Source organism: Macaca mulatta, chromosome 4 (genome assembly GCF_049350105.2).
Source record: "Macaca mulatta isolate MMU2019108-1 chromosome 4, T2T-MMU8v2.0, whole genome shotgun sequence".
Classification (NCBI taxonomy): Eukaryota; Metazoa; Chordata; class Mammalia; order Primates; family Cercopithecidae; genus Macaca; species Macaca mulatta.
Window position 1 is genome coordinate 139,693,326 of NC_133409.1, and position 20,985 is coordinate 139,714,310.

General features: G+C 46.8%; 1 protein-coding gene across 44 annotated transcripts in view; it reads left to right on the top strand.

The window, feature by feature from the left end:
* The first annotated feature begins 468 nt into the window (after positions 1–468).
* The window catches only part of TRERF1 (transcriptional regulating factor 1), a 227,489-nt gene continuing 206,972 nt past the window's right edge, over positions 469–20,985 (top strand). For 16 of the 44 annotated variants that reach the window (XM_028847567.2, XM_028847570.2, XM_015136347.3 and 13 more), the window contains exons 1-2: positions 609–1,281; positions 1,694–1,778. The gene's annotated coding sequence lies outside the window, so the exon portion shown is untranslated. Of the gene's footprint in view, positions 1,282–1,332; positions 1,438–1,693; positions 1,779–20,985 lie in introns of those variants that run through there. The other 28 variants (XM_028847569.2, XM_077999933.1, XM_077999928.1 and 25 more) reach the window with 7 other exon arrangements.

The window sequence follows — 20,985 nt, forward strand, 5'->3', positions numbered from 1 at the left end:
GGGGCGGAGGGATGGAGACGCGCGCTTCGCGAACCTCCAGCCCCTTCTCCGGAGCCCCAGCCCTCTCCCAGCCCCACCGAGGCCAGGGTGCAGTGGGGGTGGGCGCGGACCGTCTCCTCGCAGCCCGCCTCGACCTCGGCATCTTTGCAGACCCTTAGAAAAATAAACAAACCCCCTCCCAAACCCCAGTCGTTTGCTTGCAAAGCGCGTTACAATAACCGGGACGGCTACGCAGGAAGCAATCCTGCACTGGTCTGGGTTTAAGGCGGCAGCTTCCCGGCCACGCTGCCTTCTCCCCGGCCTCGATTTTCCGGCCACGCCGGAGAGTCCGCTGCACCTCGGGGCTGACAGGTCCCGCTCGCGCAGGGCCGCAACTGGGCCCGTGTCCCCCGTCCCATCCTCGTCCAGAGACTCGCCAGCCTACAAAAGGTGCAACCTCACGCACACGCAAAGCGCACAAATAAAGTCAGCAGCGCACCGCCGCGAAGGCTGCGAACAATGCGCCGGGCTGCCCGCGCCCGCCGGAGCGCTGCGCCCCGGGGGAAAGGGGACGCGGGCGGGGGCCGCGGCGGAGGACCAGCCGGCCGCGGCGCTGGACACCTTACTTCCTGCTTCCCCGCCCGCGGCCAGACCCAGCTCTGCGGAGGGATATCTCTCCCCTCCTCGGTCCCTCTCCCTCCCTTCCCCCGCCCTCCCCCCTTTTTGCTCCTGCTCCCCCCCCCACCCCGCCTTTCTCCTTTTGCAAGAAAATAATTTGACAGTCGATTTGCTGACAGGGGAGGAATTTGCATCCTGGATTTAAAAAAAAAAAAAAAAAGGCCGAGAGGAGCTTGGGAACGGTTGCTAGGGGTGGGTAATGGGTGAAAAAAGGGGGGTACCGGGGAGCGGATAAGGAGGGTTAAGGGAGGGGGCGAGGATGGGGAGCAATGCAAAGGTAAGGCCAGGTTACCGCGGCTCGGCCCCGAGTGGGCTGCGGCCGGGGGAGGGGCGAGAGATACATATGTATTTCTGTCTCCCCAGCACACCCCCTTCCCTCTAAGCGATGGCTGAGAGGCGGTGCATGCAGATGGGGAGTAAGTTTCCTGAAGGGGAGGGTGGATGCACGCGCGCAGCCCGGCGCTGCAAATTTCCACCGGGGAGGGAGAACGGCTGGATGCGGAGAGTTTGGAGTTGCTTGCGGCGGAGGGCAGGAAGGGGAACAGGGCTGGGAAAGGGGGCTGGCGGGCGCTATATCTGGGAGTAAGTTTCCAGCATCAGGAGAGCCTGCACGCTTGCTCACTAGTAAGTTTCTGGCCGGGGAGGGCGCATGGGGAGGAGGAGAGGGAGGGGTGCATGTATATAGAAGGGGGGAGGGGGGGAGCAGATTTCCTGCGGGGAGGCTGAATGCATATGGAGAGTAGATTTCCTGAAGGGAGGGTGGAGGCGTAGACGGACCGAGTAAGTTTCTTGCTGGGGTGGTGGAGGAGGTGGTGGGTTGGTGCTTTGGAAACCCAAAGCTTCCTACCCCGGGTGGGGGAGCACACTCTTGCGGCGGGGCGAGGGGCCAGGTTCCCTGCTGGGGAGAGGGGCTTGCATCTGGGGAGTATGTTTCCTGGCGGAGCGATATTTGTTTACAGGCTGAGGGCAGTACTGTAAGTGAGTAGCGCTGAGAGAAGGCGGCTGACATAAATTAATATTGAAATTACTCCATCAGCTCTGCTCGCCCCCCATCTCACCCCCCAAGCGGAGACTGGTCTTCTCGTCGGATTGCCCATGCACTTGTTGCAGAAACAGCCAAGGTAGGCAAGAAGCTTATTAAGTTTCATTTTTAAAAAATTAGTTTGGGGATGCTCCTCTAGAAGACGGGGGTGGGGCGGAGTGGGGAGGGAAGAGTGGGGAGACAGAGAAGGAGAAGTCTCCCCCCCTTTACTTTCACTATGCAAGCAGGGCCTTCTCCCTTCTTCCCTTCTTCCCTCTCCTCTCTCTGGGCTGCACAGCATCCCAGCAAAGGGGGAGGGATGAGATGGGCGCTATAACTGGCAACCCTGGCTTAAAGGTAGTGATGGTGGGCTTGCATTTGAGATTGTGATGTTATAAAGGCTTCATTCTCCAGCTCAGAAACCGCAGGACTCTGCCTTTTGGGGTTTTTGACATGATGCATATGTGTATGTATACGCGCCTGCGGGCTCTGTGGGGGCTGGGTACTCCCCAGAAGTTAGTGTGGCCACCCAGATGGGAGCAGCGTGTAAGGGGGTAAACCTGTTCCTTCATTCCCCAACTTCAGTTTGGGAAACTGGGAAGTTACTGCCGGTGGTCTTAAGAAACAGATACTAAAAACCAAACCAAACCACTCATTCACTGGCGGAGGCCGAGAGCACCTGGCAGGCAGCCTCTGGGCAGCACTGGACTGGAGCATGTGCGCCTGCCATCCTTAGCTTACAAGAAAACGCTTTCTGGTTCCTCCGTGTGCCTTCCACTGGCCTGTTAGAGCCAGCTTTGTGGAAACTCTTCCCCAGACTGGAGGCAGCTTTGGCAACTGCCGGTGCTGAAGGGGGTGTCTTCAAGTCAGCGTGGCCTGGGCTGTCTTGTGAAGTGCGTGGAAGTCGTGCTTAGGAATGACTGCCCGGGAGTGGCTGAAGAGTTCATTAAAAAATGTCTCCCGAAAACCGGTCCAGGTGCACTTTTCAGCAGGTCACGGAGGAGAGCTTTAAGAAGGGGAGTTTTAAGTTGTCCCAGTTAGCACCCACCTTCTGCATCACTGACCCTTTTAAGAAAGGAGTTTGGCTATAGGAAGTGTGGTGTTGATGCTCACTAACTGGAGAGGATAACAGCAGGAGTCCTCAGCGCTTAACTAGTTAACCAGCAGCCTTTGCCTCTCCTTCCCTCTGTTTTCTTGGTCCTCAGCCTACTGGTGTCTGCAGAATAGTTGTAGGTCTTGGCTGTCAGCTACCTTGATGATGCTGGGAGTTTTAACTTTGCTAGGATAATTTTAGCATCTGAGGTCCAACCCAGAGACGTTTAGTAGGGTTAGGGAGTAGCCACTAGGCAGTGGGGTTAACTAAGGTTGGTTAAGCTTTCTGCAATTCTGCAGACAGGCTCTGTTCTAGCAGGGTCGAGAAAAATGGGTTTTAAAAAACTCACTACACATTGCTGATGGAGAGTGCTTTTTTTCTTTCCTAACTGTCGTCAGATTTCCAGATTGAGGGTTGATACTTGGCAGTTTGAGAGTTGAGTTAGTTGGGAATTAAATATTATTGCTGCTTATCAAATGTTCCTAACTAGGCATTAGTTAAACAAATTAGCTATTATTTTTACCTGATGAAAATCTGAGTCTGGTTGTTGTATTTGCTGGGAGGGTAAACAAAATCTTTATGTATGTTCATTCCAGGGTGGAATTATTTACATGCCTAGCCTCAGAGCCAAGAGCAGTCATTCAGGTTTTTTTCCTTATATTTATGAGATTTATTTTATTGTCTTGCTTTGGCCATTAATCAAGTCACAGTAGGTTTTTTTTTTTCTCTTCTACCGAGAATGTTCTTGTGGTAATAAAGGTTTGAAGGCCCATGAATCATAATTCATTCTTTTTAAAATATTGTGGTGATTGTCAGGATCTGATTTATAGGAATTGATACCCAGAGTGACACACCTTTCTGGGCTCCGCCCTTTTAGGCATGTCCGTTTTCGCCAAAGGATTGTTTAGAAGCCAGCTTGACATCCCAAAAAGAGCATTTCCCTTCTGCTGTAGGAGAAGATTAATTTTGCAGGTTCCATAGTAAACATGGGTCTTTTCACAGCTTGGTAAGCAGGCTTCCACATAGCAGGCATGTGTTATTATCACATAGCATTTATGTGAGCTTGCTGTGAAAACAGTTGTTCTATGAACTGTGTGGAAAGTACTCAGTTTTGCCTCCTTTAACCGGCTTGGGCCTGTGGTTTTTGTTGAGTTAGGAACTTAAAGTGTAAAAGAGGAGACAGACTAGTGTTTTTTGCTGCTTATGTAATAAAATGTGTGGTCACAAAAAATAAAGCTTGTTTATAATTTTCTTTTTCTCCTTCTTTAATGGGTGGGTTGGTCATAATAACCGAAAGCGGTTTTTTTGTTTGTTTGTTTGTTTTTTGTTTTTTGGCAAATGTAAGGATTCTCCTTGAAGTTGATTAGCCAGGAAGTGTTAAAATTGTCTTGTGTTCAATAGTTGGCTCAAGTTTACAGTATTTGGAAAGTGACAAAGAACTTAAACGTGGTTCATGCTCAAGACTGGGGAAACATCACTGGAAGGAAAGGTGGGGAAAGTACCAATTTGTAGCCATTTCTGGGCTTTGGATTTTTTATCTTAAAAGTGCGTGGTTTGATCCGTGAGTTCCCTTCCGGCTCTGAAATTCTGTGTCTTGTAAACGAGGTCTCCAGAGGTCTTGACAGTCTCTTCCTGAGCCAACGGCCAATTGCTTCATGGACTTGGGTGAGCTGACTAACTTCTGTTTTTGTCTTTTCATGGAGAAAGTGGATTTGATCCTTGGTATTCCAGAAAGGATTCTTGAGTGGCCTGGTGATCTTGACCATCAAACACAAGGAAATAGTTGTGAATAAAGTATTTTTGACAATGCCAGTCAAAAAAAAAAAAAAATGCCAGTGTCTTGGACAAAAAAAAATCCCAATTCTATGCACTAACAGAGAGTAGAGCATGTATATATCCTTGGCACCAAAAATAATTTCTGTTCATCTTAGAAGTTTCTTCTCCAGCCAGCTGGTTAACTTGTCTAAGGTCAAGTCTAAGGTTAACTGAGTTCTTATTCCCGGGCAGCAGGAGGAGGTAGCTTTGGGGATAAGCGGGAGACCAGAAAGCCCAGTGTGCCTTTGCCTGCTTTCTGTGGGTAATTGGGATTTGGCTGAATATTTGTGATAAGGTTCATAATAATGATATAGTATCATTTTTTATCACCAGGATTCTCTGTATTTCACTGTGGGCATTTTTGGGAGAAGCTCTTGATGTTTTTATTGATTTTGGACATTGACATGGAAAGTAAGGATTTAGGGCTGGGTGCGGTGGCTCATGCCTGTAATCCCAGCACTTTGGGAGGCTGAGGCAGGCGGATCACCTGGCCAACATGGTGAAACCCTGTCTGTACAAAAATGCAAAAATTAGCCGGGCATGATGGTGGGTGTCTGTAATCCCAGCCACTTGGGAGACTGAGGCATGAGAAGCACTTGAACGTGGGAGGCAGAGGTTGCAGTGAGCCGAGATCACGCCATTGCACTCCAGCCTGGGTGACAGAGTGAGACTCTGTCTCAAAAAAACAAAAACAAAAACAAACAACAAAAAAAAGAAAAGTAAGGATCTAGGCAAGTGGCTCATGCCCAGGTGGTATAAGTGGGTGCTTGTGGTCCTACTCTAAAGGCAGTTGAATTCAGCTTATTTTATTTCTGACCTCATAAAACCGTGTGGCTGAGGGAGGAGGGAGGATTAAAATCATCTGGGATCTTGTGGATGAATGATATTTCTGAATTTGCATGTTGGAGGGAAACCAATGAAATAAAGGAGAACTAACATATAGTTGATTTCTTTTGTGGAGAGAGGAGGACAAGAACAACTGGATTCTAGTTACTGGCGTGCGTTGCCGCAAGGGTGCTGTGGGCATTTTTAAGGAATAGTATAGTCTCAGTAACATGAGTTTGACCCCAGGGCTCTCTTAATAAATCTTTTCTTCTGGGCTAAAGAAAACACACAACAAAAAGCCTCTGTGGTATTTTCTAAGAATTTTAAGTTCTCAGAGTAGCTGCTTGTAGTAATTTGGTTTACTGAAGAAACAGATGATTCTTGGTTTTTCGTCATGGAAGACAATGAGTTGGCAAGGAGTAGCATATGCTGAGCTGTTGGGGTATTGGTTTAGCAACATAAACATTTCTTTTTAAATGTTTGATAGGCCGGGCGCGGTGGCTCAAGCCTGTAATCCCAGCACTTTGGGAGGCCGAGACGGGCGGATCAGGAGGTCAGGAGATCGAGACCATCCTGGCTAACACGGTGAAACCCCGTCTCTACTAAAAAATACAAAAAACTAGCCGGGCGAGGTGGCGGGCGCCTGTAGTCCCAGCTACTGGGGAGGCTGAGGCAGGAGAATGGCGGGAACCCGGGAGGCGGAGCTTGCAGTGAGCTGAGATCCGGCCACAGCACTCCAGCCTGGGCGACAGAGCGAGACTCTGTCTCAAAAAAAAAAAAAATGTTTGATAGAGCGGGAAGGGGACAAAGAACCCATGTGCCTAAATAACAGTGATAACTCTGGGCTCAAAGAACGAGGGTTTTATTCATTTGTTTGTTTGTTTGTTTGAGACAGCGTCTCACTCTCTCACTCAGGCTGGAGTGCAGTGGCTCAATCTCAGCTCACTGCAACCTCTGCCTCTTGGGTCCAAGTGAACCTCCTGCCTCAGCCTCCCAGGTAGCTGGGATTACAGGCGTGCGCCACCATGCCCAGCTATTTTTTATTTCATTTTAGTAGAGACAGGGTTTCACCATGTTGGCCAGGCTGTCTTGAACTCCTAGCCTCAAGTGATCCACCCACCTTAGCCTCCCAAAGTGCTGGGATGACAGGCATGAGGCACCACACGTGGCCATGGAACAAGGTTTTTTTTAATGCCATAAGCAGCCCTGGTTTCTTTCATACATGCGGCAGCTTCTTATTGAGGACTTACTATTTACCAGGCACTATGTTAAAGCTCCAGAAATATACTGATAATTAAAAGAGACATAATCATCTCCTTCTACCCATACCCCTACCCTTACCACCTCACTTACAGTCCAGAGGCAGCCATATAAAGAAATACAGCTTGCTAGTTGTGGTCAGTGCTCTGATGAAACCACAAGTCCAGTGACTTGGATGGATTTCATTAGAGTAGCCTGGAAAGGCCTCTCTGAGGTTTGGGGGTGGCGGGAGACAGCACATGAAGCAGAGGAGAGCCTGTGCAGAAGGACTTTGGTTTTGAGGAGAACTCAAAGAGGCACAGGTGGTCAAGGATGAAGGAGAGAGGGTGGCATGAGATGATTGTGCGGGACTCTCTGGGCTTTGAAAAGGTTTATATTTCATTTGAAGTGTAGTGGGAAGCCACTGAAAGTTTGGAGTGGGGTTGGGCACGGTGGCTCACACCTGTAATCCTAGCACTTTGGGAGGCCGAGGGGGGCAGATAGCCTGAGGTCAGGAGTTCCAGACCAGCCTGGCCAACATGGTGAAACCCTGTCTTTACTAAAAATACAAAAATTAGACTGTGTGGTGGCGGGCGCCTGTGATCCCAGCTCCTTGGGAGGCTGAGGCAGGAGAATCACTTGAGCCCAGGAGGCGGAGGTTGCAGTGAGTGGAGATCACGCCACTGCACTCCAGCCTGGGTGACAGAATGAGACTTCATCTCAAAAACAACAACAACAAAAAACCAAACAAACAAAAGAAAGTTTAGAGTGGGAAGCAACAGCCCCTAACTCATGTTAAAGAAGATTGCATTGGTGGAGAAGAAAACAGAGAAAGGCAGAGCACAGTAAAGAGGCAGGCTGAGGAGGAGGCGAAGGAGGTGCATGGAGAGGAGTGGGTGGGTGTGAGATACTCATTAGGAGTAGAATGGGCAGGGCTGCTGTGGGGTGGGGAGAAGTATCAAGAACTCCGAGGTTTCTGACTTGTGCAGTTGAGTAGATGGTGCTGCTGTTCGCTGATACAAAGATTGGGAGAGGGAGGTGGGCAAGATATTTTTGTTGGGGCACCGCTAAGTTTGAGGTGCCTGATAGACTCAAAGTGGAGATGTTAAGTAGGATAATCTGATCTACCACCTAGCCTGAGATAAAAATATGGGAGCCATCAGCATGGAGAGAGCATTTAAATGCAGGAGAGTGGACAGAATGCACGAAGGAGCCCATAGAGAGAGAAGGACAGGTAGTGTGAAGGGGGTTTGTGCTGTGTGTGCATGTGCGTGTGTGTGTGTGTGTGTGTGTGTGTGTGTAGTGTTTCATGAGGCTGATAAGGCCAGAAAAGTCACCATTGGATTTGTTTCTTTTTTTTTTTTTTCTTTTTTTTTTTTTTTTGAGATGGAGTCTTACTCTATTGTCCAGGCTAGAGTGCAGTGGTGCAATCTCAGCTCACTGCAACCTCTGCCTCCCAGGTTCAAGCGATTCTCTTGCCTCAGCCTCCCGAGTAGCTGGGACTACAGGCATGCGTCCCACGCCTGGCTGGTTTTTGTATTTTTAGTAGAGATGGTGTTTCAACATGTTGGCCAAGCTGGTCTCAAACTCCTGACCTCAGGTGATCCACCCGCCTTGGCCTCCCCAAGTGCTGGATTACAGGCGTGAGCCACTGCGCCAGGCCCTGGATTTGGCAAAATGGAATCTGTCTGTGACTTGTGAAGAGCAGTTTCAGTGGAGTGAAGGATTGGCTAGGACCACGATTGGAGAGGGTTGGGAGGGGATCGTGAGTGAGGAGCTGCGGACAGCATTTGTAGTCAACTCTTTGGCAAAATTTGATGAAAGGCGAGGAGCAGAGAAATGGAGTGCGAGCTGGAAGGATGTGCACAAGGGAAAGAGGTTTTTTGGAAGGGTTGGTAATTTGTGTGCTGATGGGAAAGATCAGTGGAGAGGGAGGGAGTGATCAAGAGAAACGAGTTGGGTCAGTTGAGCAAAAAGCCCGTGAGAAGGTCTGAGGGGAAGATCTGGCCTTTGTAAGGGGGTGGGGGATACTTCAGGGACTTGCTTCATCATGACAGGGGAGAAAAACTGATAAGGGGGCAGATGCTAAGGAGTGGGCAGGCAGGGGACTGTGTGGAGGGCCGAGATGTTCTGCCTCCCCAGGCTGAGGCCGCCCTGTCCCTGGGAAGGAGTTTGGGCTTAGGACTTGACACCAGCCAGAGACTCAAGGGTTAAGACTGCATCAGAAATGGTACTGAATTTTTCTGAACATTTGACTGCGTTACTGAGCAGCACAGAGGAAAGAGTGAATTCTTTAGCTTGGAGAAAAGAGTCTTCAGTTAAAATAATTAGGGCCTCGCATTAAATTTATTTGAAAACTATGATTAGAAAAAAGACTTCTGTGATTTTCAGCCCTGTTCAGAGTTGGTGGGTACTGTCATAGGTTTTGAGCAAGAAGCTCAAAAGAAAAAAAAAAAAAAAAAAAAAAGGCAAAGGCTGCCTCTTGTTTAGGTTGTCTTTTACAAAAAATGTCCCATGGACTGCCAGCCTCGGTGGCTCCCAGCTGTGGGGTCTGCAAGGGAGGTGGGTGAAAGAGGAGAGAGTCAGATCTGGATTGAGATCCAGCTCTACACCAAGGTTCTGAATGAGTCGACCTCTGAGCCTGTCTGTATCTGTAAAAAGAGGGCTGGTACCATCTTCACCTCTCCTCTTCCAGTTGTGAGGGGGAATCAGATCATGTATGGAAAGTGCGATGTCAACGGTAAGAGGCATAGAACACAGGCAGCAGCAAGGCGGCTTGATCTTCAGCCAGGTCTCCTTTTAAGATAGAAAATCTGACAGCTAGCGAAACATTTCCCTTGTCCACTCCCACTGTTGTTCCCTACATGTAACTGCCTTCTATTTGGGGTTTTCAAGTTCTCTGTGATCCCTTTAGCGAAACTGCTCTTCTTGTCGGAAGGCTGCCCTCAGAAATGCTGGCCGTGCAGTGCCAGTCTATATAGGTTCAAATTCTGATTCCATATTCAGAATCTGGGACCTGCTCACCCAAAGGGCCAAATAAACTTGGTTTGCTCTGCAAAGAATCATGTGAACTGGGTGCAGGGGAACCTTGAACCTACCCCCAAGAAACCCGACTGAGGTTCTGCAGTCTTGGCCATCTTCATTTGCATTCAGTGTTTGTTTTGCAAATAAGGATTGTGCTATAAAGCTGAGTCTACCTAAAAGCTGTCATTAGCCCTTAGTCTTACTGTGTATGCTGGAAAGTCAATTCTCATTTTAAAAAGATATCCAGTGCTTTTCACTAATCGGGCTTCTGGCCTCTGCCTAAGAAGGTGAAGCTTTATTTATTTATTTATTTAAAAATTATCTTTATTATGAAAAATCTTTAAACATACACAAAAGCAGAAGGACTAGTATAATTAACTCCCTTGTACTCATCACCTAGATTTAGCAATTATTGAGATTTTGCTACACCCATGGATAATGGGGCTTCTTCCTGTATTTGTATAATAAATATGTGTTGTTGATTTTGAAAAGCAGTAGAACTGATACCAATTTAGTTTCATAGAGAGAAGGAAGAAATCAACGAAAAATCAGAGAGAGAGGAAATGGAGGCCATCACTGAAATAACTCGCATTTTATAGTTCCAAAGCCTCTTCGACATGTCTTATTCGTGTCCTGCAACAACCAGAGAAGGTAGACATCCTCATTTTGCAGCTGAGGAAACTGAGGCTCGAGAAGTAAAATTGAAAAGTAAAAATAAATGATCAACTAAGAGTCACCTGTTCAGCCAGCATCCAAAGCCCTGATTTAATGCCACAATTTGAATGGTGTCCAAATTTTGTGCGCTCTTGAAATAGATAATGCTATACAGCGTTAAGTAAAAGAATGTGGTACAGAATATATGTAAAAGATCGTGGAAACCAGAAAGATCATCTGGGTGTTTTGGGCTTACAACTCCAATGAGCGTAGTTGGAAATACTCAGATGATTTAAGCATGTTTTTGGCATGACATTTTTGAAAACTTAAATTGTCTGCCTCCATTATTCTGGAGCACAAAGCTTTAAGGCTGCCTTATAATGAAGGCCAAGACTTGACTTTAACACATGGGGCAGCTATTTGCCATCAGTCTCCTACTGTCAGCTCTGTCCCTTCTGTGGGGCCCCTCAGCAGAGGGACCTGGGTGGTCTAGTGGTCATTTCTAGATGGTGCGGCCTCTAGCCCCTGGGCTCTGACTTTGGAGATAACAGGGCCCTGGACAGCTTGCTCCCTCAGAAGGAATCCTTCCTCAGGGCCCCAGGGGTCTTTGTCATTACAGAGGCTGCTCCTAGGGCCTCTCTTGGTCTTTGGGAAACTGCCCCCAATCTAACTCCTTTGAAAGTTTTTTTTCTTAAAGAAAAAGAGAAAAAGCTGGAGTTGATGCCCAAGGAGTTTTAATAGGAGTGTCGTTTGAGTTCCCTCTGTTGTCATTACAATAGGAGATACCAAGCTCCCTTAAATTCAACTGAAGGACACAGTAATGAGGCTGATTCTGAAGTATTGGGGCTTGAGTTCGCTTTTCTTTGTTAATTGGGTGAATACATGCGAGTTGAGGGGTTTTCAGGGGGAGCCACAGTAGGTAAGGACATTTAGGGGCCTCTTTCCTTTTGAAGAGTCTGAGCTTCTTTAGAAGGCAGTATGGAATTCAAACCTCGCAAACGCTCATTCCTTAAGTCTTTCCTGATGGCTCTGTGTGCCTGGGCCTGGCCAGGGCAGTGGGTGGGCTAGAAGGGGCCATTCCTGGGCTCCTGCTGCCCTTGGTTTATAAGGCTGCTGCTGTCATGCTTATGGTGGGACGTGTCTTTCACCTCTCCGGACTGGTAGCTTGGGGAAGGCAGAACTGGGTCATCACTCATTTCTGTACCCCCCAGCCTCTAGCACAGAGCCTGATACTAGTTAGTGCTGTAAAAACGCTTACTTAAGAATCAGCTGGGTTTTGGGGTTTTTTTTTTTTTGTGTGTGTGTGTGTGTGTGTCTGTGTGTGTGTTTTAAACCTCTGGTTTTCTCCCCATTGGTTCTTGATGGAAGGAGAAATCCAGGCTTCTCTGCTACCAGGCCCAGTCCTTGCAGCCACTGAAGAAGACCAGACCTGAGAAATATTTTCTTCCCCCTTGCCTTGCCTTGGCCTTGCAGCCTTTAGCTGGGGTGGTTTAACTGAGCTCTCGAATGCAAATGCTGTCCCATCCCCCATTCCTTTTAATAAGTGACATTTTGTTAAATCAGTTATTCAAGGCCTTATCTATATTTCTGTCTGTGCTGGCTTAGTCAAAATAGGAAAGAGACTGAATATTAGATTTCTTCACCCACCCCCTCCTCCTTCCCCTTTGAGCAACTCTACGTAAGATTTCTGATAGAGGCGGGGTGATGTGTCCTTGAAGAAGTAAATGCTGCGTGCAGAAAAAAATGTAGAGGGCTTTGACTTGTAGCAAATGCTGTTTTTCAGCAGCTGTGATTTTTCCATTTTTCTTTTTCTTTCTGTTTTGATTAGTGGAACTCATTGTGCTCCAGGGTTGGGATTGCGTTGGGGGAGGGTGCAGAGGGAACAGCATTTACTGGGAGAGCTCGAGTTGGGGAGGGGAAAGGAGAGAAGGGATTTATTGAAAATATATGTCTACTTCTGCTATGATAAAGCGGCAGGCATGTAAAAATGCAACCGGGAAATCATTATTGTGGTAATGTAGGCAGAGCTCGGCTTTCTCATTAACAGAGCTTAGCCCACGTGGAGGAGGGGGCTGCTAGGCTACTTTGAGAGTTGGGGTATTCAATAATAGCAGAAACTCAGGGGATTGTCTCCATCCCCCTTTCTCACCCCCTCCAGCTGCCTTCTCCTTTCTTTCTTCAATCAGTTCGTAACCTTTTAAAAGCTGCTTGTTGGATTTTGTGGTCTTCTTCCTCACCCCTGCCACCCCAAAATGCTGTAAGAACTGTTTAATTTTTAAAGTCAGAGGGAATTAAAATACGTTTTCTCTTGGGAATTCGAGGAGAATTTTGGCAACATATTGTGAGTCAGAGATTGGATGTCTTTTGCCTCCCAGAGTACACCAAAAAGAGCCTATTTAGGGGCTCAGGAATTTGCATAGGCCGTGGGGTATCAGAATTAGGGCTCCAGATCGCTTTAGTAGTAGTAACTGCTATATATAGAAAGCTTACTATGTGCCTGGCCTCGTGTGGATATTTTAGTCATTTCATTCTCCTACAATTGCAAGAAGCAGATGTGATACCCACTTTACACTTGAGGAAACTGAGGCTCGGGGGGTTTCAGCAACTTGTTTAAGGACAGGTGCTGCATGGCAGAGCTAGTATCCAAAGTCAGGACCCGCTCCAAAGACTGGCTCCTGATCCTTAGACTATGCTGCCTTTAGAAATTGCCTAGTCACTGTATGCTTGCTATGTACAGACCTCTAGACTCTAAGAACCTCAGCAAAATATCTAGAGCTGCCAATGAGGCCTGCCGTTGACAGCTACGGGTAGAGTGCTCAGGATGTTTAAGAGAATCTTTCCTGAGTTCCTGGAGTGAGCTGTTATTCTAAGGAAGGTCAAGGGTCTCATAGCCTTGTTAGAAGAGATGAGTGCCCTGCCCCCATCCCCTGCCAGGCCACGGTGGGTGGCTTTGCTGACAACTTGTTCATCAAGCATTTATTGAGTGCCTGCCGTATATCAGGATTGTCCCAATGGCTGGAAATGCCAGGACAAATAAGAGGAGCTCAGAGTCTAGCGAAGGACGGTCATGTGAACATGGAAATATGACACACCGTGATGCCTACCAGAAAAAGGCAGAATTTCTGAAGAAGTTCACAGGACATACTGTCTGGAGCAGCTAGGCTTATCCCTCTGTCTTTGTTTGGGCTACTATAACAAAAATATAATAGACTGAGTGGCTCAAACAACAAACTTTTATTTCTAACAGTTCAGAAGGCCAGGAGGTCTAAGAACAAGGCAGGGGCAGATTTGGTCTTAGATGGTCATCTTCTCGCTGGGTCCTCACATGGCGGAATGGGCCAGGGCGCCCTCAGAGTCCCTTTGTTTGTTTGTTTTGGAGTCTTGTTTGTTTATTTATTTATTTCTTTATGAGATGGAGTATTGCTCTGTCGCCCAGGCTGGAGTGCAGTGGTGTGATCTCAGCTCACTGCAACCTCTGCCTCCCAGGCTCAAGTGATTCTCCTGCCTCAGCCTCCCGAGTAGCTGGGACTACAGGCTCCCGCCCCCCCCAATCCATGCCCAGCTAATTTTTGTATTTTTAGTAGAGACCGGGTTTTGTCATGTTGGCCAGGCTGGTTTCAAACTCCTGACCTCAGGTGATCCGCCCCATGTCTCTGCCTCCCAAAGTGCTGGGATTACAGGCATGAGCCACCACGCCCAGCCAACTTCCAGCTTCTTAAGGGTATACCATGTCTTATTTATTGTGTCCTCAGCACCCATCCTGGGGCCTGGCACGTACTGTCTCACAGACAGTTGCCAGATGATGAGACTGGAGAAGTGAGCAGGGATTGGGCAGGGAGAACCTGATGTCATGTTACGGAGTGTAGTCCTGACCCTGCAGGCAGTAGGGGAGTCACTGAAGGTTTTGGAGTTAGGAAGTATGTGTCGGGGAATGGGGTCCAGTCTGGAGGGGTTGAGTCTGCAGGCCAGGAGATCACTTAGGAAAGTGTTGGAAACACAGAGGCAAGTGGCAGTGATGTTGAAGGAGAAGCATTGCCATCTTTCTACGGCACGGCCTGCCATTTCTCTCTCCATCTTGCCTGCTCTTTTTCAGTTTCTAAGAGGCACTTTCACTTCTGTGTCTGTCCCCTTTTCTTCCTTGAGGCCCCTGGCCATGTACTCTGTGACACTCCCTTTCCACTCTCCACTCTTTTGGTGGGCTGCCCTCCTTCCCCTCTCCTCCCATCCTGTGCTTACCTGTGTGATTCCCTTCAGGGCAGGCCGTATGCTGTGTCCTCCCCGTATCTTAACCCTCTGGTCTAATCTGCACAGAAGCACAGAACACAGAGCCTGGGGTCTCAGCCTTCTGTCCTCCTCAACTCGTATCTGCTCCTTCTGTGAGGACACTTTTAGGGGCTTAAATTTAAAAGCTTGGAAAGAGTTTTAAAAAGGCAAGTAGCTGAGATGAATCTAGCCTTAACCAGGATGGCAGAAATTGGAAAAGCATACGGGGTTATTTTCTTTCTTTCTCTTTCTCTCTTTCTCTCTTTCTTTCTTTTCTTTCTTTTCTTTTTTTTTTTTTTTTTTTTTTTGAGACGGAGTCTCGCTCTGTCACCCAGGCTGGAGTGCAGTGGCCGGATCTCAGCTCACTGCAAGCTCCGCCTCCCGGGTTCACGCCATTCTCCTGCCTCAGCCTCCCGAGTAGCTGGGACTACAGGCGCCCGCCACCGCGCCCGGCTAGTTTTTTGTATTTTTTAGTAGAGACGGGGTTTCACCGTTTTAGCCAGGATGGTCTCGATCTCCTGACCTCATGATCCGCCCATCTCGGCCTCCCAAAGTGCTGGAATTACAGGCTTGAGCCACCGCGCCCGGCCTCTTTCTTTTCTTTTTGACAGAGTCTTGCTCTCTTGCCCAGGCTGGAGTGCAGTGGTGTAATCTCGGCTCACTACAACCTCCACCTCCCAGATTCAAGCAATTCTCCTGCCTCAGCTTCCCAAGAAGCTGGTACTACAGGTGTATACCACCGCGCCTGGCTAATTTTTGTATTTTTAGTAGAGGCGGGGTTTTGCCATATTTCCCAGGCTGGTCTTGAACTCTTGACCTCAGGTGGTCCACCTGCCTCAGCCTCCCAAAGTGCTGGGATTACAGGTGTGAGCCACCGCACCTGGCCAGGGGATTGTTTTCTTTAGGAAGGTGAGGCAATGTGCTCTGGCCATGGCGACCTCACCTTGTATATGTTGGGGGACAGGATACATTTTAAAAAGTAATAGCTGCAGCTGCTTACCTGCTCACAGTGACTCACTCTTGTAATCCCAGCACTTTGGGAGGCCGAGGTGAGCAGATCACTTGAGGTCAGGAGTTTGAGATCAGCCTGACCAACATGGTGAAACTCCATCTCTACTAAAAATACAAAAATTATCCAGGTGTGGTGGTGGGCACCTGTAATCTCCAGCTGCTCGGGAGGCTGGGGCAGGAGGATCGCTTGAATCTGGGAGGCGAAGGTTGCAGTGAGCCGAGATCATGCCATTGCACTTGAACCTGGGTGACAGAGTAAGACACTCCGTCTCAAAAATAAATAAATAAATAAACAAACAAATTAAATAAATAAATAACAGCTGCCTAGTGCAGATGCACACCATCATTTTAGGTCTGTTACCCCATTTAACCCTCAGAGCAACTGCATGAGGAAGGCATTCTTATCCTTATTATACAGGTGGGGAAATGGAGGCACAAAGAGATGCAGAAGCTCTTTCAAGGTTGTATGGCTAGTAAATTGCAGGGCAGGGATCCAGACTCAGGAACTCAGACCTGGGTGACTGTAAAATCAGATTCTTTTCCCCCTTGCTTATCCTACCTCCCATTTCGCCTTACCAGACAGCATGGCCTGAGTTTCCTTCAAAAATATGACTATGATAATATGGTGGAAGGAACACCACGCCAACCCTCTGGGGCTATTCGTGGATAGCAGTCTAACTCTTGGAGCCTCATTTTCCTTGTCCTCTCAGTACCTTTGTTTTACTGACTGAAAAGGTTTATTTTGAGAGTAAAATGAGATTTAAAAAAATGCAAAAGTGCTTTGAGAACTGTGAAGCCATATTCTTTACTCTTCTGCATAATCATTTACTGAGGGGGTGAAACTCTGTGAGGGTGGGATCTCAATGCCGTCCCTGGGCTTTGGGCACGATGGGTGTGTGGTTCACACACGTTGTTAGCTTCCAGAAGTGTTTGGGGCTGAATGGGCTCTCAGGTCTGCCCCAAATTGTTCCACATGATTTGGGGGAACCGTTGGTGGCTGGGCTGCAAGTGGGAGAACCTCCAGCCAGAGCTGGAGTGCCCTTGTGTGTCCTTAGGAGGATCACTTCACCTTCCTGAACTCTGTTTCCTGAGGTGGTCACATCTACTTGGTTATTAGGAAGATTAACTAGCAGAATGTGTGTAACAATCCACACCTGCTAAGCAAGATGGTGATGACATATTTGTGGAACAGAAATCATGGGCTCTGTAGTCTCTGGATCAGGCTCATCAGCCTTCCCTGGTCAGAATGTTCTGCCTCACATTTACACCATAGTCTCCTGCTTCTAAGGCCTGGAGCAGACATAATTGAAAGCTTTGTTAGCATTAAGACTTTTTCACTGAAATTGTATAAATGGTAAGTGAAAGTAGTTCATGTGTGTGTATGTGTATATATATGTATGTATATATATGTGTATATATATGTATGTGTGTGTATATATATATATAGTAGAGGGAGATTGCAAATAATTCATAGTGATTATAGAGAATTTGGAAAATACTGACACAGATAAGGAATAAAATAAAAATGGGCTTTAATTCCTCCCTGTTAACATTTTAATATATTTCCTTCCAGTATTTTTTCTAGGCAGTAAAGTCTAGTGATTAAGAATTTAAGCACTGGGCTGGGCGCAGTGGCTCACACCTGTAATCCCAGCACTTCGGGAGGCTGAGGCGGGCGGATCACGAGGTCAGGAGATCGAGACCATCCTGGGTAACAAGGTGAAACCCCGTCTCTACTAAAAATACAAGAAAAAATTAGCCAGACGTGGTGGCGGGCGCCTGTAGTCCCAGCTACATGGGAGGCTGAGGCAGGAGAGTGGCGTGAACCTGGGGGAGGACGGAGCTTGCAGTGAGCCGAGATCGCGTCACTGCACTCCAGCCTGGGCAACAGAGCGAGACTCCGTCTCAAAAAAAAAAAAAAAAAAGAGAATTTAAGCACTACAGTCAGACTGCCTGGGGCTGTGCTTAGCAGATAGTAAGTTCTTAATAAATATTAGCTATGATATTATGTTTTCAAAATCATATTAGGGTTCTTTTGAATGTGATTTAATATTTACTCATTAAATATTTCTTGGAAACTTTAAAAAAATTGCTTATTATCCTTTTTTTTTTTTGAGACGGAGTCTCGCTCTGTCACCCAGGCTGGAGTGCAGTGGTGTGATCTCGGCTCACTGCAAGCTCCGCCTCCTGGGTTCACGCCATTCTCCTGCCTCAGCCTCCTGAGTAGCTGGGACTACAGGTGCGTGCCACCACGCCCAGCTAATTTTTTTGTATTTTAGTAGAGACAGAGTTTCACCGTGTTAGCCAGGATGGTCTCGATCTCCTGATCTCGTGATCCATTTGCCTTGACCTCCCAAAATGCTGGGATTACAGGCATGAGCCACCATGCCCTGCCGCTTATTATCCTTTCATATGGACTCTATGTTCAACAGATACTTATGGAGCACCTACTGTTTACAGGGCACTGGGTCCCATAACTTATTTTATTTATTTATTTATTTATTTATTTATTTATTTATTTATGAGACAGAGTCTTACACTGTTGCCTGGGCTGGAGTGCAGTGGTACAATCTCAGCTCACTGCAACCTCCGCCTCCCAGGTTCAAACAATTCTCCTGCCTCAGCCTCCTGAGTAGTTGGGATTACAAGTGCCCCCCCACCGCCCCACGCCCAGCTAACTTTTGTAATTTTTTTTTTAGTAGAGATGGGGTTTCACCATGTTGGCCAGGATGATCTCGATCTCTTGACCTCATGATCTGCCCGCCTCAGCCTCCCAAAGTGCTGGGGTTACAGGTGTGAGCCACCATGCTTGGCCTCCATAACTTATTTAACTAATCCCTACTATTGGGAATTTGCCTTCTTTATCATTTTTTAACTATTATAAATAATGCTTTGATAAATATCCTTGTACATAAATCTTTGAGTACATCTTAGATTCTTTTTTGGGGGTAAATTCCTAGAAAGGAATATTACTCTGTCGCCCAGGCTGGAGTGCAGTGGTGTGATCACAGCTTACTATAGCTTCTACCTCCTAGGCTCAAGCAATCCTCCCACCTCAGCCTCCTGAGTAGCTGGCACTACAGGAGTGCACCACCATGCCTGGCTAAGTTTTTGTATTTTTTGAGGAGATGCACCCGGCTCTGTATACATGCCAGCCATGTCTCCTCAAAAAATACAAAAACTTTTAAAGAGCTTAACCTTAATTAATATTTTCACCATTTTCTGGACAATTCAGGCCACTTACAACACTTAGGCTCTTTTTACCTCCCTTATGCCTTTTGAAGTCTTGTGTGTCTTACTTCTCTCTCTATTAAACCCCAGAAGACATTATTTTCTTATTTGTTTGGTTGGTTTTCTTTCTTTCTTTCTTTCTTTCTTTTTTTTTTTTGAGACAGAGTTTCGCTCTTTTTGCCCAGGCTGGAGTGCAATGGCATGATCTCGGCTCACTGCAACCTCCACCTCCTGGGTTCAAGTGATTCTACTGCCTCAGCCTCCTGAAGTAGCTGGGATTACAGGCACCCGCCACCACACCCAGCTCAGCTAACTTTTTTGTAGTTTTAGTTGAGACAGGGTTTCACCATGTTGGCCAGGCTGGTCTTGAACTCCTGACCTCAGGTGATCCACCCACCTTGGCCTCCCAAAGTGCTGGGATTACAAGCGTGAGCCACCATGCTCAGCCCATTGTTTTATATAGACAATAATAATTTAGATTAATCCACATACGTACTCTTTTTGCTGTTCTTCATTTCTTTCCATTTAAGCATGCTTCTCTCTCAGCTTAATTTCCTTCTACCTGAATAACTCCTATTAGATGTGTGTGTGTATGAGTGTGTGTAATATGTGTGTGTGTGTGTGGTGGAGGGTGTCCAGTTCTCTCAGTTTTTGTTTGCCTGAAAATGCCTTTTATTCACCTTCATATATGGGAGATTTTTTTTCCCCTGTATATAGACTTTGGGCTTGTTTTATTTTCTTTCAGTCCTTTGGAAATGTCATTCCATTGTCTTCTGGCTTCCTTCATTTCTGTTAAAAAGTCATCTGTCAGTTTTATTGTAGTTTTTCTGAAAGTAACATATCCTTTTTTCCTCTTTGGCTTTGTTTTTTTAGCAATTTGACTATGACGTGCATAGGTGTGGTTCTCTTTGTATGGATCCCCTGTGGAGTTTGGACTGCTTCTGTAAATCATGGCTCTGTGTTTTTGGTCAGTTTTAGAAAATTCTTGGAGCATTCTCTTCCAATATTGCTTTTGCCCTTTAATCCTGTCCTCCCCTTCTCAGACTCCCGCACATGTTAGACCCTTTCATGGTATCCTACATGTCTCTGCAACTCATTTCTGTATTTTCTGTGCCTTTATATATTTTTTTCTGCTGACCCATCTTCCACAACATCAGCCATTTCTTCTACTATTCCTTTTTGTTGTCAAGCCCATCTATTCAGTTCTCTCTTTTTTGAAAAACAGAGACAGGGTCTTGCTCACTCTGTTGCCTAAGCTGGAGTACAGTGGTACAAACTTGGCTTACTGCACTCCCAAACTCGTGGGCCCAAGTGATCCTCCTGCCTCAGCCTCCCGTAGCTGGGGCTATAGGTGTGCTCCACCATGCTTGGCTAATTAAAAAAAAATTTTTTTTTTTTTTAGAGATGGGGTCTTGCTTTGTTACCCAGGCTGGTGTTGAACTCCTGACCTCAAGTAATCCTCCTGCTTTGGCCTCCCAAAGTGCTGGGATTATGAATGTGAGCCACCATGTCTGGCCCTTGTAATTTTAAAGTTCTGGCCGACAACTTCAATATTTGGATACCTTCTGAGGTTTGTCTTTATTGACTATATTTTTTTTCTTGGTTTGGTCCTATTTCCTGACATGCTTGGTGATTGTTGTTTGAGTGCTGGGCATTTTACCATGGAAAATGTAGAGGCTCAGTTAAGGCTGGTGTATTTGTTATTTGCCCTTACTTGTACAATGGTACAAGGAGGCCTTGGTAGGCCCTGATTTCAGAGTTTTGTCTGCCTGCCACTGTAAAACTACCAACATCTCTGCTTAATGCTGCATTAGTGTTTTAATAGCTTTTTTTTTTTTTTTTTTTTTTTTCTGTTTGGATTCCTAGGTTTTAGCTCTGTACACAGAAGACTTAGGTGTGTGTCAGTGCCTTGAGGAGAAATCGCTTACGGAACATTGTACTCATTTCTTTGGGGTTCACTTTTTTATCTGGTATCTTGGTCTCCTAAATCTTGGATATTTTCATAGCCCTGAACTCCAGTTTTTGTCTTTTCAGCCCAGGAAGAAAGCTGCTGAAAGCTTTCATTTACTGCTTTCTGTTTTACCTCTGTGTTCCTTGCACCAAATTAGCAAGTGTCCTGAGGGAAAACAGTAGCTACTAATACATAGCTCAC